The sequence below is a fragment of the Podarcis vaucheri genome (assembly GCF_965113315.1).
Source record: "Podarcis vaucheri genome assembly, chromosome: 6".
In the NCBI taxonomy this organism is placed as follows: Eukaryota; Metazoa; Chordata; class Lepidosauria; order Squamata; family Lacertidae; genus Podarcis; species Podarcis vaucheri.
This window is the reverse complement of record NC_138764.1, coordinates 93,784,927-93,798,206: the sequence shown is the minus strand read 5'-3', so window position 1 is coordinate 93,798,206 and position 13,280 is coordinate 93,784,927. Positions and strand designations below refer to the sequence as shown.

General features: G+C 43.2%; 1 protein-coding gene across 2 annotated transcripts in view; it reads right to left on the bottom strand.

The window, feature by feature from the left end:
* GNAS (GNAS complex locus) overlaps positions 1 to 13,280 on the bottom strand; it is a 182,955-nt gene that overhangs the window by 109,451 nt on the left and 60,224 nt on the right. The gene's annotated exons all lie outside the window — the stretch shown is intronic.

The following is a 13,280-nucleotide window of genomic DNA, read 5'->3' as shown; positions in this document are numbered from 1 at the left end:
ACGTCAGGAGTTAACTGACTCGGAGGCGCCCTCTTCAAACACCCACCGGGGAGAGGGACGCGCAGATCCGCGGCGGCGGCTGCCCTCGTTGCAATGCCGACTCCTTCCTTTCTTGACACGCCCAGGGGTTGCGCGCTGTGTGAGTGCGCGCGTGTGTTTTAAATTTAGCTTCCCGCTGGGCGGGGGGAGTTCCTTCTGGCTCTTTTTTTTTTTTGCGGAGGGAACCTCAGTTTCCTTTTTGTTCACCAACGCCCCCTCTCTCTGCGGAACTGGGATCCTGAGCACGACGCGGATTTTGTACAAAAATAGGATTAAACAACGCCCCCCCCCCCAAAAGGCTTCGGGGGTAGGCGAAAGCACCCGGTGAAATGGCACATCTTTAACTTTTGAAAAAAATGCTTTCCAATTTAAAATGCGGGGGGGGGGGCGTGTTGATCAAATGCTGCGAGCCCTTGAGCCACGGTGGGGTTCCTGGGCAATTAAAGCAAATTAATAGCTGTAATTAAAAGGGAGAGGAAGTCCTTGCTGGTCATGCATAGGGATCATGGGTCAGATTGGCTGAAGAGAAGCGGGGCGGTGAAGTAGCAGCAGTAGCACCTGTAGGCAGCATGAGGAAGAAGAAACGAGGGGCCAAGGGAGGGAGAAATGAGGCAAGACACGTGTCAGGCACTGGGCGCAGTTTTGGGGAAGGAAAATTGCTTCTGCCACATGCACGAGATTTCTGCCCCTGGATTTTCCGTGCTGATTACGCTCGCATTGCATTTTGACGTGCCACATGGAAGGTGCAGGGCAGAGTGTTTAACTCCTGCTATTCTCATCCTATTTTTAACCTCTGGTCGTTAGCTGCTTTGAGCTAATATTTATAATTTGCAACGCTTTATATTACTGTTTTATTGCAACGTTTTGCATTGTTTCTGACTGCTGCTGGTGTGACATTTTCTTCCTTTCAGTTGTAATTTGAACAAAAAATTAATAGGCTGTAGAGCTGCCTCAGCAAGGCTAGCAGGGACAAGCCGTCTACAAATGCTGAAATGAATATGTCTGCAGTACTGTCCAGGTTATCTACTGGCCTGTGAATTCCTTTGATGAGCAAGAAAACTCATTCCACTGCCACCGTTGTGATCTAATGTTCAATAGAAGGTTAGCAGGGTAGCCTAAACTGACCTCAGATGTCAAAGAGATAAATAATTACCTGACATTCAGAAGACATCTTAAGGCAGCCCTGTTCAGGGAAGTTTTTAATATGTAACGCTGTACTGTTTTTAACACTGATTGGGAGCCACCCAGAGTGGCTGGGGAAACTCAGCCAGATGGGCGGGGTATAAATAATAAATTATTATTATTATTATTATTATTATTATTATTATTATTATTATTACTACTACTATTACTATTATTACTAGTTGCAAGGCAAGGTGTCGTGAAGGCTTGATTTGATGCCAGGGATTTATACAGTATGTTTAATGCAACCAGGTCCTCTTTTTTTTTTAGTCAGAACTCGGTACTGAATGTCTAACAATATGAGCCTATTTTTCAAACTAAGGCTACAGTCCTTTACAGGTGAGTAACTTTTCCAACTGCATTTTAATTCCCAGCTTTTGCTTGAAACCTATTTTTGAGTTATTGCAAAAGTGTGTTTTGCATCTTTCCTATCCAGTTCCCATATAATAAGTAGATGGAGGTAGCCTATATGATCTTCAAACGTGATGGCTAAGAGTGTGAGCCATAAACAGAGAGTTCCCAACTTCCCAGTCCCTCCTCAGCTGTGAAATCATTAGGTGGCATCCAGTTGGCACCCGGTTTGTCAAATAGACCTTCTGATCTGCAATGTGAAAATAGTAATACTGGCCTACCTTGGAGGGTTTTATTTATATATATTTAAAAGTTTATGTTCTATCTTTCAACCCCATACAGGTCCTTAAGCTGGCAAAACAATCCTAAAACATAAGGAAGGCACCTAAAAGCAGACCCATAACTACAACTTTCTGTTACCTGGGTCATCTCGTAAAAAATGCCTCAGGGAAAGAGACTTTTGAACAACAAATACATTGTTTTTAAGGCAGGGGTTGCTGGTGGCAGTGCCAGTATGTCCACCAGTAACTTATATGGTACCTGTGAAAGGCCTCTAAATATCCCCTCAAAACTCCACAATGTGTGAGAAATGGCGTGTTCTTCTTGATCGGTGCCAGATGACACTGGTTTGGCCTACGCAGCCCCACAACGGCCATTTTGTGGCTGTGATAAATAATCATGTATCACTCATCACACACATAAACACACACACACACACCGCTCTTCATTATATATATGCTCTCCCTTCACACACATATAGCATGGGCAGGCAAACCAAGGCCCGGGGGCCGGATCCGGCCCAATCGCCTTCTAAATCCGGCCCATGGACGGTCCGGGAATCAGTGTGTTTTTACATGAGTAGAATGTGTCCTTTTATTTAAAATGCATCTCTGGGTTATTTGTGGGGCCTGCCTGGTGTTTTCACATGAGTAGAATGTGTGGTTTTATTTAAAATGCATCTCTGGGTTATTTGTGGGGCATAGGAATTTGTTCTCCACCCCCAAAAAAATAATAGTCCAGCCCCCCCACAAGGTCTGAGGGGCAGTGGACCGGCCCCCTGCTGAAAATGTTTGCTGACCCCTGCATATAGTTTGCAGTAAGCAAAAAAACCCAAAACAGTATTTTGGCTTGGAGAACCAGCGAAATTAAAACCCTCCTTTGTAGGGTAACAATATCATCATGACCTGCTTTTCCACTGGATAATGCAAACACCAGAAATCTTACGTGTGCAAAGGAAGGGGATTAGTTTTGTTCAAGTTTTATATTGCCCGTTGTCTCCTTTCGAAAATGAAAACAACAAAAGTCCTTGTGGATAAGATTCTGGCCAGTCTTGCAGATATGGAGGGAATGGAGAGTTGCCAGCTCATACCACTTTAGAAAGGAAGGAAAAGTTGCCCGCCACCTTGGGGCTATTTTTAATTCTTGGCCAGCAGACCTTTCCAGAGGTCTTTTTTTGTTGTTTTTTTTAAAAAGGACATTAAAAAAGACATTTAGCTACTTTTTAAAAAAGTTAAATTAGTATTTTCTGACCCTTAATACAGTTGCAGCACTAGCCTGTCCAAGTCTGATTGGATTAAAAATAATTTGTATTTAGGGGAGAGGGATATTACTAGTTCTTTTTTTGTTAAAGGAAAGTAACAGAACAGAAACCAAGATCAACCTAGGTTGACCATGCCTGACATTTTTACTATATGCGGCAGGGCAACTAAATGTTGAAATATTTCAGTTAATTGAGGTCAGAAGGTAGAGCGTTTCATGGATTGGCCTAAGTCACCTGGTCTCAGCCATGTGCCTCAGGCATCAAGTTTTGTATCCGCAAACATAAACGGAATAACATTTATGGCAAATATGCTGCAGCAGTGTTTCTCCACTGGCCCTCACCATTGAGCCAGGGGTCACTTTCACGGCCACATCTTCCAAGTGTCTCCTCACTTGCCTAACCTGCTCCTGACTCTACAATTCCATGATTCTGTGCTCAGATGACTCTCAATGTGAACACTGGTGATCAGTAGGGGTGTTGATGTCCTACACATAATTTCCTTAAGCTCTGCAGCAGCTGACACAAGACCTCAAAATTGCTGACCTTCACCCCATCCCCATGATCCTTAATGACTATCGCAGGACAAAGGGTAAATTCGGTGTACGTACAGTTTACACACTAATCTTGCCATTCATTATACAGTGGTACCCCGCAAGACGAATGCCTCGCAAGACGGAAAACCCGCAAGACGAAAGGGTTTTCCGTTTGCGAGTTGCTTCGCAAGATGAACTTCCCTATGGGCTTGCATCGCAAGACGAAAGCCCATAGGGAAATGCTGGCGGTCGGGAGCAAAGACTTTCGCCCACAGCCGGCCTTCAGAAGAGGACCTCTTCTGAAGGCCGGCGGGGGGCAAAAGTCTTTGCTCCCCCCCGCCTGCCTCCCCCCCGCCTGCCCCCGCCACCCCACTTCGGAAAGCTCTTCCGAAGTGGGGAGGGGGGGCGGGGACACCTGGCCCCGCCGCCCCACTTCGGAAAGCTCTTCCGAAGTGGGGAGGGGGGTCGGAAACACCTGGCCCCGCCGCCCCACTTCGGAAAGCTCTTCCGAAGTGGGGCGGGGGGGGCGGGGACACCTGGCCCCGCCGCCCCACTTCGGAAAGCTCTTCTGAAGTGGGGAGGGGGGTCGGGAACACCTGGCCCCACCGCCCCACTTCGGAAAGCTTTTCCGAAGTGGGGAGGGGGGTCGGGAACACCTGGCCCCGCCGCCCCACTTCGGAAAGCTGTTCCGAAGTGGGGCGGGGGGCGGGAACACCTTCTGAAGGCGGGCAGGGGGCGAAAGTCTTTGTCCCCCCCGCCTGCCTTCCCAGGGACTTTTAAATCGCCCCGGACAGCGGAGAAGTCCTCCACTGTCCAGAGCGATTTTAAAATGCCGCCCGCCAGCATTTTAAGATAGCCCCGCACAGCGGAGAAGTCCTCCGCTGTCCCAGGGTTTTTTAAAATGCTGGGGGTGGGAAGAAAAGCCCTTGTCCCCCCCCCCCCCAGCCTTCAGAAGAGGTCCGGAGACAGACTGTCCCCGGACCTGGTCTGAAGGTGGTTTCCCTAGGAACGCATTAATTGATTTTCAATGCATTCCTATGGGAAACCGTGCATCGCAAGACGAAAAAACCGCAAGACGAAGAGAATTGCGGAACGAATTAATTTCGTCTTGCGAGGCCCCACTGTATATCTCAGAAGTGAAGTCGAAGCCAGCCTGTTACGGCCCTCACTCAGTGAGGTACAAATAAGGTGTAAATGCAAAGCAAAGAACTTGGAAAGTTTACAGGAATATAGTTTTGCCCTTATAAACAAATAATAATAATAATAAAATACAAAAATGGAAAGTAGGTGCAGGGAACTGCAGTCTTTGAAATTTTCTTAGTTACTAGCCATAAGAAGTCTGGCTTCACTTTTTAAAATGAGCTGTATTTTCTCACTGGCCAAACTGTTGATGTTCTAGACGGTTTGTGAACATTCTCAGGAAATAAAAGAGTCTGCACAGGGGATGTAGGGAGAAGTCCCCCCCCCCCCCGCTTTATGGAATTTATCACACCTACTGAGGTTAAGGCGATGCTTATTCAGAATGGTCTTTCCACCATGCCCATGCATCTGTTCCACCACTGCCATAGCACCACCTCCGAGGAACAGAAGTCAGAAGGCAAAGTGGTAAGTTTCCTGAACTGTAACTTGCTTTTTTCTAAATTTCCTGCCAACGTTGCCACAGCGATGGCAACAACACTCTCACCAGAGGCATACATCTCTCACGTTTGTCAATTACAATATTTAGACACTTCCTGTTACCTGGGCACCGAAGGCGGTGTACGATAATATATAAATAAAAAATACAAATGCAATTTAAAATGCAGTAAAATAAACAATCAGACGGAGAATAAAAAAAATCCTTGAAATTCCGGAACAGCTCACCCATCAGCCATAGTAAATAAATAAGTTTTCCACATGTGCTGGAATTGTATCACTGTTGGTCGGCGTGTGTCTTATTTCTCAGGAGAGACCATTCCAGAGAGTGGGTGCCACTGCAGAAAAGGCCCTCTTACTGTATCTGTGCTGTAAACTGCATGCTTATCAATACCATCGATGCAATCCCTGTTTTCATATCACTCAGTTCATTTATTCAAAATATTTCTATCTTGCCTTTGCCGAATCCCCGTTCTGCCCCAACTCAGCAATGTGCTTGTCATATTGCCCCCTAGTTTCCGCATTTAGAACTGTTTTTAAATTTCTTGTCGTAGATGCTGAGCATCATGCATAGACTTACTATTCCTATATACCGTAGTACAGTATATTTAATACTCTTTATACTATTTTGCAGAAGGAAGAAAAGCCACCCATGTGGGCCATCTTGTCTGGAGTTGCCATCAGGACTGCCTGGCCTTGCATTGTATTTTTACCTCACCCATGCCCATCTCTTTTATCTTAGTCAAGATTCAACAATCCATAAATCCTTCTTCTGTCGCTAAGCATTTGATTGCTTGTATTTATAAGCTGCTTTGCTGTTCAACTTTAGTAAACTTATTACAGATGAATTTTCATGAAAAGGTGGATTGTGTGAGAATTTGGTTGACTGGATAGACAACTTAGAAGAAGGCGGGACATAGCTCATTGGGACAGCATCTGCCTTCTATCCAGAAGGTCAGATTCAACCCCTGGCATCTCCATACAAGATTGGGACAGACCCCTGCCTGCCACCCTAGAACACTGCTGCCAGCCAGTGTGGAAAATATTGAGTTATATGGACCATTGGTTTGACTCGGTAGAGAGCAGCTTTCAATGTGTTGGTCTTCTGCTGGTGGCCAGATCTAAGGTGGGTCATAACAGCAGCACTACCACCAAACAAATATATAGTAAAAATAAATAAATTAAAATGATTCATCAACATGCAAATTGGGGCTAATGATGGGCCCAAGGTATGAAAATATTAAAGACTTGTGGCCTAATGTGTTGAGGTCTGAACAACTTATGGTAGCACAGCCAAGACACAAACACACTTAAAAAAATGTCTAGAGCCAAAACACCCAGCTTCTTCCCATTTCTTCTCAACAATACCAGAAAAATTGTGGATTCATATATGGGCAGAAACATAAAAAGAATAATCTATTATGGTATCAGCAATTGCCACCTGATAAGTTGCCATATGTCCTCTTTTTCTAGGGCACGTCCTGTCATGGTTATGTAAAATGGGAGTCGTGATAGTGATCCATAGTTAAAAGTAGAAGTCTGCAAATCTGTCCTCTTTTTTGCTCTTCAAAATATGGCAGCCCTACGCAGACTGTTAGGTGACATTATTGGAACACACCAATGGAGTAGTTTTGTCATCCAGCTTTATGATGGGGCAATCTCAAAAGCTCACTAAGATTTAAATTCAGACAAGTAGCTTGAACACAATTTCCTCTAATGTAGACAAAGCTTAGACAGTATTATGTGCTTTGTAGAAAAGGAAACTTGGCAAAACAGATATCATAATATATACTGACAACTGAGTCATTGTTAGGAAAGTGATTGCCTTTGCATGTGATGGCATTGAATTCCGTGCCAGATTTGAATTAACCTTGTGTTGAAATTGTCGGGACAAGCTGTGCACCTGCCCCAGGTGCAGAATAAAAATTCTGAGTATTCCCGTAATCTTCTATGCTTGTTCCCCGAGGTTGCACAGCAGCCGGGCAGATGTATTAAAAACACTAACCTCTGTTACTACATTCCTCATTGGCTTTCCGCAGAACCAACGTCTGTACTGTTACATGGAAGGAAAATACATTTTCACTAGAGTTTCTCAAAGCTACATGATCACACATATTTAAACTAGCAGGACCCCCCCCCCACCAAATCCTCTTCAAAATGGCAGGGTCACTGATAAATATTTGTTAACATGCAAAGCTTGCAATCCTAAATACACAAGGGAGAAAGCCCTATTGGTCATGGTGGGATTTACTTTAAAGTAAACATGTCTAGACCTGCACTGTAAATCATGTTAATTAATAGTCAAGACATGTTAACAGTTGCACAGGGAGCAAATATTTGGTAAGGGGAGCTAGATTTAGCAAGGTGCATATGGTTGCTTCTGGTTACTTTAATAGTTTTAACTGCGTGGGGAACACCTCTGTATCTGTGTATGCCAAGAGGATGATGATGATAAATTCTGAAGGTCCAGATAGTATAGAATGCACTGACTAGACTCCTAGCCGACAGCATGCAAGACCTTTAAAACATTTGCGCTGGCTGCTCATATTCGACTGATCCATGTTTTGGGTTCTCTTATTGACATACAAAGCTCTGAACAACTTGGGTCCACGATAGCCTAAGGACTGCCTTATATCCTAGCTTGGTCAATGAGATCCTTTGGAAGAGCACTCTTAGCTGTCTCCCATATTACAGACTGGCCTCAACTAGACATTGGCCGTTAGTGTGGCCGGTCCCATGCTACTGCCATTAAAGTTTTATAAGGCAACCTCACTGTTAACATTTGTGGTGTTTTTTTAATGTCTACTGGGTTTAATTCTTAAAAAATGACTATCCAGTTATTTGAACAATCATTTTGTCTTGTTTTCAGGCTGTTTTGCTTTATTGTATTCATATTTATTGCTGTGCAATGTTTTATGATACAAGATGGCAGTATAGAAACACTGTTACAAACAAATGAATAAATAAAACTTAGTACAGGGCCTGGAACGAGTTCCCACTAGAGCTGCAAGATGCCACGCTCTCTTACTCTCCCTCCTCAAAAACCACATTTTCAGCAATACCTTTGTCATATTTCAGGGATGGGGCACCCGAGTGCCTCCAGGTGTTGTTAGACTCCAACTCCCAACAGCCTCAGCCAGCAGAGCCAGTCGCCAGGAATGATGGGAGTCGTAGTTCTTTAGGAAAGCAACAGGTTCTTTTAGTGTGCATGTTTGTGTGTACAGACCCCTTTATTTCTGTTCCAGACCGGCTGCCAAACATTTCAATTGTGCAATCACATATTCTATAGTGAAATATTTTGGGGTGGTTGTTGTTTGAGTTTTTAGTCACCAATCGGAGTTGTTGTTTTGGTTGTTTTCTAATACGAGCATCACCATCTCTTGGCCCCTCTCTCATTCCCCCCCCCCAAGAAAAGACATAAGGAAGTGGCTCCTCGTTGCGTCTTTTAGAAGCCAGACCCTCCTATAGCCCAATAGTTAAGAGAGGCTGCACCCTGGCTCAGATCCCTGTCTGGACTATCTCATGTTTTTTATAACTTCTCCTGGCCTCTAACAGAGACAAATAATAAACGACTGCACTGCGATCGTTCCTAATGAAACTTTGCCACCATCGTGCTTTTAGCCTCCTATATAATAGCAGTTCCATACGCCTTTTTAACCTTATTGGCTCCAAGTCCGCTAATAAAGCTCAAAATTTTAACTTGTTTATTTAAAAAAAAACAAAAAACCAACACACTAACAGTAGAACTCGGATCTGCAAATTGATGAGCATTAGCTGGAGGAAAACAGTGCAGCTATTTTTACATCTGAAATGCCTTTTGTCAAAATAAAATAGGCAGGGGGAGTTACACTGATGTATCCCAGATGAGGATCTGGCACTAGGTCTAGTGCTGGAGTTAGCAAAATTGATGCTAAAATGTTATTTTAGGAACAGTACTCCTTCGTCTCTTTTAGGACAGTGTATGCATTTGCCAGAATCTGACAGAATACATTCTAGATGGTAGTATATGGAGAATGCTGGCATTCACACGTGAATGCTAACAATCCAAGTTTAATTTCGCAAATGTTCAAAAACTCGTAGATACACACCAGTGAAGCTTGACAGTCACTTAAATGACATTCACATTCAGTTTCAATTTATTTGGTCAACAGACCGTAAACATCAAATATAGAATGGGGTTATCAAGACAGCCGCAGCAGAGGGAAAATGCCATACATATGCGTGCAAATTGTACCTTTTAAAATAAGAGTATAACAAAATCCACCAATATATCAGAAATAGTGAAAAATGTCAAAGATTTTGACTCTGAACTCGTCTTCCCTTTAAATAATTGTGGCCCAGTTTTCATGCCAACAGCAAAGAGCTTGGCTATATTTTCTGTAATCTTAGGGTTGGAGTCTGTCGTTAAAACTGAAACGTAGAATTCATCTGACTTCCCAAGTGTAGAGGAAGTGCAGGGGAGATAAATCATGATCTTATATCCTTATAAAAATTACAGCTTGGGCGAACATGGCCTAATGTTTCAACTGAGTCGCTTTCACAAGGACAAACTCTCAAGTAGTAAACTGACCTTCTATAACAGCTGATGGGAAAGCATTGAACCTCACTATTTAAAATACTCCCCTGTATCTAGGAATATTTAATGCTGATAATACATGGAGAGTCAATAGTCACTACTAGGTTGCGGATCGAGTCACACTGGTGACAAAACCCCTTTTGTCAGAGTCAATACATGTTGCAAGTTAAGATCTAATAGTCTCTCTGAATGCAGCCAGTTGCTTTTCCTAAGCCAAATAGCAGACTATAGGGTAGTAAATAGTCAATGGAGTTGACTTGGTTATTAACAAAGAGCAATCCTAATTATCAAGCAAAGCCAGGGATGATGTTGTTGTTGTTGTTTAGTCGTTTACTCGTGTCCGACTCTTCGTGACCCCATGAACCAGAGCCAGGAATAGATAGCCCAAATCTACTAAGGATAGATACAGGCAAAGCCAATCACCATTTGCCTGGGACCACACTATTGGTTCCAAAGAACGAATGTCCACTTCAATTTGTAAGGCTACACTGGTGACAAATGCAGCAGGAGGAGGACAGGGAGAAGAGCAGAGCAGCCACAATTTTCCGAATGTGCACCAGCACACTTGGTTTTTCATACTAACCTATAGTTTGCCTTAGGTTTGTGTGCAAACCAAGCCATTATCTGTCTTAGGTGAAATAATTCTAGCCAAAAGCAGGCTGCACACACATATAACTGCTTGAAAGTATTTCTCCCCGTAGAACAAGTGGTTAGCTCTGGGCTGGGGGAGGGGTAAGTTAGCCGAGTAGATTTAGAAGGGGATCTTAAGCTTTAAGAAGTTTGCAAAACATATTAGTAATCTGCCACAGAAGTACTTTACCTAGTACAACCTTACACAGAAGAAAAAAAATAAAGGTGGTACATGGGACAGACCCAGTCAGTATCGATGACGTTTACTGAAATGAGTAGGGAAATTTAATGAATAATGACCCAAACTCGTACTGCACAATATGGTCAATAAATAAGCCACTGGGATAAGGAGCAAACCTTGCCTTGCATATAGACCAAATCAAAGTCCTGGGTTTTAATGGGCTGCTGATTTGGGGGGAAAGACCTTTCGCACAAACATGGTTCTAGAGAAGTGGCCACAGCCTCAGGAAAGCCATCCATCATTACAGAAATCAAAATGGATTGCAAAAAGTACAGCTGCCCATTGTCTCTAAAAACACACACACGTTTTTTGTCCCCCTTCCCCTCTGGCCTAACAGGTTTTGCAGGTTTCATCCGTTTTCATTGTAAAAAAAGAGACATGTTGTAAATAATTCTTTTGTATATATTCCCTCACTTCCAAATTCCCAACCATTCATTTCCCCTGTTCTGAAACAAGCTGACCAAGTTTGCTCTTGCACACTTCCTGGGATTTATTTATTTTTCTTAAAAAAAGATGTTGTGCACACTGGTGAAGAACTACCTGTGTGCTTGCCCAGTTCGAAAAACACAGCAATGGAGAGTGCCTATGTAATAACCAAGGGCTTGAGACATGCACACACCAAACAGATACACCCTATCAAGGACCTCTCACAAATGTGGACAGAAAACGGTTTAGGAATCAGAAGCAGAAGATTTAAGCCGCTCATCTGTAGACACCCTTACACCAATGTGTGCACAGAAAGAACAGACCTGAGCTACCTCTTGTGCAAAAGATAATCCCACCAACACCATATGGGCACAGCCTAGGTCTCTTGATCCATCCTGTTCGTTACTCTATTTTACTATACACTGAGAACGAAATCCGCTTTTTCCAACAACGGACAAACACACACACACATCAAAAAAGCAAGGAACTAGAAATGGGTGGCAGAGGTGCTGTGATTTCTACCAACTTGAAAATCCCACGGTTTGTTATTTATTTACTTTAAGGAGCAGGCTGAAAATAGCCAGTGAAAATATATAAATTCCACAAAGACTTTATGAAAAAGCACAAAGCATGTTGTATGTGATTCACTTGGCAAGCAGCGTGCACACACACACACACACACACACACACACAAACCAACGTTCCAGTCCGCTAACTAGTTAGATCCAGCATCCTTTTAAATTTCCCCTTCAATATCAATATTATTTTTGTTTAATCTGTTGCCTATTCCAGTCCAAAGCTTATTATGAACTTTCAACCAACCCAATCCTGATGCATTAACATAAAAGCACATTCGGCCACTGCTGAGCTGGCTGGACAGGTCTGGACTTTCTAATCCCTTCATAACTTACTTCTCCTGACAATGCTTACCTTGTGCTTTAGCTGGACCATCTGTTTCCATTACTTCAGTCCACACAGATGCTTGTCTCCCAACTATGCCCTTCAACTCTCTGCATATCGGAACTGATTCGCAAATAGGATTTCTGTGCAACTGACAAAAATTCAGACCACAGAGATCCACAAACGTTAGCATGAGTACTAATGCCAGCCAACTAGTGCAGACCCTACAATTCTCCCTATTTTCCAGGGACAGTCCCGGATTTACAGAAGCCATCCCAGTTTCTGGTTTGATCCTGGAATGTCCCTCTTTTCCTTAGGACGCCCTTATGTTGAAGGGTATGGAGTTATGTGCCTCCCAAGCCAAGGAGATAAGTACCGTATTTTTTGCTATGTAAGACTCACTTTTTCCCTCCTAAAAAGTAAGGGGAAATGTGTGTGTGTCTTATGGAGCGAATGCAGGCTGCGCAGGTATCCCAGAAGCCAGAACAGCAAGAGGGATTGCTGCTTTCACTGCGCAGTGATCCCTCTTGCTGTTCTGGCTTCTGAGATTCAGAATTTTTTTTTTATTGTTTTCTTCCTCCAAAAACTAGGTGCGTCTTGTGGTCTGGTGCATCTTATAGGGCGAAAAATACGGTAACTATACAACCTATGGAAGGCATCCGAAGGTAGCCCTGTATAGGGAAGTTTTTTAGTGTTCAATTATGTTTTTATATATGCTGGAAGCCAACCAGAGTGATATGGGGCAACCTAGTCAGATGGGCAAGGTATAAATGTTGTTTTTGTTGTTATGGAATAAGATGTCCCCATATTCATCAGATAAATGCTGGAACTAGCTGTCTGCTAGTGTTACTCCTTTCTCTAGTCCACTAACATATCTGAGTGGTCACAACAAATGGAAATAATGCATTTGTTACTTTCTCCAATCGTCTGGGGTGGGTTGGAGAACTCTTGGGTCAGGGTTTAACATACAAAGACTTTACTGGTACAGCTTTTAAGCAATGCTCATGAAAGGCCTATGTGAAATGATCCTGGGCTTGCAAAGATGAGGGGAAATTACATGGGCTTTGCATACCCACACATTTTTCCAGGGATGATTATTAGACTGTTCAAATACTGAGGAGATCCCAAGGATTGGCCAAAACCAAATCATGCCATTAGTATCTGCTAATTAGGGATGTATTTCCCATAAAACTGAAAGCATAAGAAATAAAATGAAAATTGCATTTG